Source organism: Triticum dicoccoides, chromosome 7B (genome assembly GCF_002162155.2).
Source record: "Triticum dicoccoides isolate Atlit2015 ecotype Zavitan chromosome 7B, WEW_v2.0, whole genome shotgun sequence".
Classification (NCBI taxonomy): Eukaryota; Viridiplantae; Streptophyta; class Magnoliopsida; order Poales; family Poaceae; genus Triticum; species Triticum dicoccoides.
Genome location: NC_041393.1, coordinates 346474151 through 346478830, shown reverse-complemented (window position 1 = coordinate 346478830; position 4680 = coordinate 346474151). Strand labels below are relative to the sequence as shown.

At 40.2% G+C, this 4680-nt stretch overlaps 1 long non-coding RNA gene across 4 annotated transcripts; it reads right to left on the bottom strand.

Annotated features, from left to right (window-relative positions):
• Positions 1–327: 327 nt before the first annotated feature.
• LOC119335829 lies at positions 328–3814 on the bottom strand. Of its 4 annotated transcripts, none has more exons than XR_005162070.1 (5): positions 3365–3814; positions 2783–3287; positions 2080–2174; positions 1815–1949; positions 328–768 (listed from the first exon to the last, which is right to left on the bottom strand). It is a non-coding gene; the product is annotated as an uncharacterized LOC119335829 (long non-coding RNA). The 4 variants fall into 4 exon arrangements; XR_005162071.1 differs by having other exon boundaries at positions 1815–2174; positions 2783–2826; positions 2925–3287; XR_005162072.1 differs by having other exon boundaries at positions 1815–2174; positions 2783–3069; positions 3234–3287.
• Positions 3815–4680: the final 866 nt, after the last annotated feature.

Here is a 4680-nt window from a genome sequence, read left to right as displayed (position 1 = left end):
ATTCAGTTTTTTATATTCTTAGGTTTAATTGACTTGTTGTTTATTTCTTCGTGCTTGTGCTTTCCTCATCCATTTTGTAGAATAATGGAACTGAAGAGAGAAATCCGGTCCGGTTGATCAAGTTGTTGGTCCAAGTTGTGGCATCAAGTGTAGAAGATTTGAATTGGGTCTTATTGGTGGATACATGTTCTGTGATTGATCGTATCCTCCACTTGGCTCCTAAAAAGCTCTCCCAGAAAGGCTTATGTAAAGACATTTACAAATAAAAATGTCGAGGAAAGATATTAGGAATATTTGAGAAAATAAAAATAAATATAGGTGGTACAAATATTTCAGATTTTTTGACAATATTTATTATCTAAAGAAATCGATGCATTATGGCCTGTAATAAAATTATAGAAGGGATTACACCTAGGCATATCATTGGGCCATGCCTCTGTCGTCGACAACCAATCCGGTCCGGTTGTTCTTCAGCAGTACCTCACTTCGTGAGAGACACCGACGCCCATGATAAATTATAGAGAAAGATAAAATATACTGAAATAAATTATTTAATGCATGTTTCCTTTGCATTTTGAAATAAGAGATTCTCCAATCGGTAGTAAGTAATAAACCATGGCAGGAAGATACTAAGCAGGAACTCTATCAACTCGCAGTACTATTTTACTTTCTTACAATTGTGTGTGTCCGTCTGTAGCTCACTTTGGTTTATAGCCGCCACTGGGTTATGAACATAGGAGCAACATCTATCCTTCATTAAGCAGTAACCTAAAACATGAATATGCAGGAAACACAAGAATTATAAATTAAAGTGGAACCATTGTGAGGATTAATTCAACCAAAGAAGTTGGGTCGAAAGCTATGCGTTTTGCATAGCACACTACATGACAGATCACATAATTGTTGAATCTAAGTCTTCATCGTACACTGCGTTACAACAAGAATCATGTATGTATGTACCTCTGATCAATGATATCAGACTAATCTCCACATAGAAGTAACACCAAACATGGTTATTCAATTGCAAATTTGTAAGCAATATTTTTGTATATTTCAAACCATAAAACCTGATCTATTTATATCTTGAACCATTTGTTAGTTGACAGAAATCATAGTTCACATTTATACCGAGGGTTGTACGCAAATGTTTATGTTGTTAGTTGGTTTATTAACTTTTCTTGGCATCAGCTCTCTTGTATCAGATGAGGTCTGAATCAACCAGTGTATAAATCAACAGAAAACTGGCATGAGAAGATCTTATAAGCTAAAATAAAGATTATAAACTTGCTTGCTTATTTGAGACGAACATAGTAACCTTGCAGGCCAAATAGCACATGAGAGAAACATCGCAACATTGACATGCCTGTCTACTTTTCCGGTTGGATCATAGGAATTTCTATAAATATGTGCAGTATGAAACATGGAAGTTTAATAGAATATGGGTTTGGAATTTAAGGATACCAACAAAATTAAGCTTCTGGATTAGCACTCAAAATCATTACTTCTTCTTGGGATGATCATACAACGAAACATATAGTAGTGAAAATTTGTCTATTGTAGCTGTAAGATAAGTCACCAAAACCAAAGGTCATGTATACGCTCTGAGGCCTTCAAGTTCAGTACTGCAATAGAAGGTTTGTGCAAATATGTATGACACCAAAAGAGGTCATGGTTGCATGTAGCCGTCTTAGCATAACAATATAGGTGAGACTATAACTTATCTGTTGCTTTCAAATTGGACGAAGTCAGAAAGAAAAATGACCACAATATTTTTGCAATTTCCAAGATAAAGTCAAAGAAAGAGCCAAACTAACCTTCACATCAAGCATCACCTCCAGATCAACTTCTATCACGGTTGCCTCGGAGACTTTGGCTCCTCCGGTGCAGGACTCATTATATTTCTCTTCATGGCCAAGAGGCATGCATCAATTCTTTTCACTTCTATCTTCCTGCATATGTCCATCGGTGAAAATTCAATTAATGACACAAAATATCAACAATAACATCATATATTGCAGATAACAAGAGAAGAGCATGAGAGAAGTGGGAGAGCATAACTGTTGATCAGAAATGGCATACCTGCAAACTTGTGAGATTTTTGGGGACGTGATATTTTTGCATTGCACACGCAATGTAGATTATGTCAATTAGGAAATTCCTTAGTTCCTAAATGCCTGATAGTTATAAGCAAATCAGGGCAACACGCATGCAAGACGATGATGTAGAAATGGGTGCTTCAAGGAGTGTGAACTTGCCATAGTACAATATGTACTTTTCCTCCTTTAGTAAAAAAATCTTCAAGGCATTAGAAAAAGGTGATAAAAAAATTAATGTCATGAGGACCATGCTGGTCGACTAGGCTGATATTTGAGTTTACAATAAAATTATCATCCATTGGAACCAGCTAGCAGCTAGCACTTGTTATGACAAACAAAAATGCATCATTGGTGTTATTTCATACTCCCTCCGTTCCTAAATACAAGTCTTTTTAGAGATTCAACTACAAACTACATACGGATGTATATAGACATATTTTAGAGTGTAGATTCACTCATTTTGCTATGTATGTAGTCTATAGTGAAATCTCTAAGAAGACTTACATTTAGGAACGGAGGGAGTATAAGTGTACTACCAATGTTAGTTGTTTGTGTGGAGAGCTAATGATATTGGCAACCAATACATGTTTGCAGAATGTAATCACAGAACTACATATAAACCCCCCATCATAAAACACGAGAATTCAGAATGAATATAAGAAATGTTCACCGAGTCAGGTGTATACCTTAATATAATCCTTGAAATTTTCCATCGATGTCTCAATTGGTTCTACAAGCAATCAAAAAGCCAAATGCCCAACAGACATGTAATCAAATATATAATAATGAAAACAAATAAATTACTTGTAGATGCTTAAGTCACATTACATGGGCATAGGAAGTTGAAAGAAAAGTAATCACACTCGGTGGTGCTCGAACCACCTAAATAGAATCATACGCTTTGGCCACAAGAGCTTCCCTGATAATATTCCTTGTTGTGTATGCAAGCAGCTGCATACCAAGCTATGTGAATCTGGTTTATATACAAAAAAACGAACACATTGGAAAGCTTTGCCCACATCAAGGAATAGAGGAAGGGGATAAATTATAAATGCCACGCATTGGTTTGATGTTTGTTGGGCGAATTGGATTAGAGAAGATATTGGGCCTTGCGGCACAGATGATGTGCACCCTCACCTTTGGCATGCTGCCCGGACTCGTTTCTCACATGTTTTGCCTGCAGCTCAGTGCCTAAAACACCAAACAGAGGTACAAGTAGATCAGGGAAGAACGGGGTTGAATGGGGTATCAAGGACCGCAAGACGAACCGTATAGAGGACCTTCATGCTCGCCATGTACTCCTCCATGGCTGTCGGCCTGAGCAGTGGATCATGTCAGACTGTAGACAACGGCGGCGGAGAGTCTTCAATGAGTTATGAGTTGGTGGAGCAAGAAAGACAAGCTGAGGTAGTGGTGCGTGCGCTCCAAGGACGGTTCCGTGAGGGGTAGCGGCCGCAGAGAACGGCGGCGAATCAGATCTCGCTCCTCCAGTCAGTCCGACCGCGCGCATCGACTTCCATGCCTCGACCCGACACCTCCGGTCCAATCGTGCACCTCGCATCAGGAGGATTGGATGGACGCCGCTCCTCTGTATCTCCCTGCCACATCAGCTGCTACCTCCGTCCCGCCTCGATCCGTCTGGCCACTCATCATCGCCAACCCTAGCCGCCACTCGCAGGAGTGGCTTGCGGGAGGAGGACCAACAATGACGGGGAACAGAAGATGTCGCACATCTTCTGTGTTTTCCCGATGGGCCGTGCTTGCCCCAACCGCTAAAAAAGGCCTGCCTGGCCCAATCAACCAGAGATGGCCGATTTTTCCACCAGAGTAGCCTCCCTCGCACAGCTAGCCCACACGATTAATTACATGTTAGACAAGTCATCAGATGGATAAAAACAACCAGAAACTCAGATCTGACGGCTAAAACCCCTGATGGCCTGAGAGGGCTGGGAGGGTGCGCAGTTTTAATATATCTAAATACCACAAACTTTAGGAATAACTAACTCAAGCTCGGAAGTAGAGCATGCTTGAGAAAAGCATGGGATACAATTTACCAAAGGCATTATGTATCTGAGGAAAAGTTCACAAGGTTACTGAATATGAAGGACCCTATTGGATAAAACCCAACAAAGGATCTGCTGGTACACGAGGGATCTGATGTGAGTATCGATACTTGGCCAGAAGAAGAAAAACATGCGAAGAAGTCAGATTATAGAACCAACTGACTAATTCAAAGCTCAAGTCCAAAGGAATTATGATTTCCGAAATCAAGGGATCAGAGGCAAACGCTCTGACCAAGGATGGTTAAGTTGAATAGACTTAGGGCACAATCGATGGCAATCTGATTGGCCGAGAACCAACTCATGTTCGAGAAGACGTCTGAGCCGGAAAGATAATCTATAAGGATCAACTGATGATTGCGACACAGACATATCAAATCGAAAGACTCAAGATGATAATGACAAAGGACGTCAATGGATACTGCTAGGAATATGGAATTAACCAGAGTGTAGGCAGGTAAGACTTTCTAGAGCAATAGGCGACAGAGGTCATAGAAAGCTCGGATTGTACTACCAAATATCTT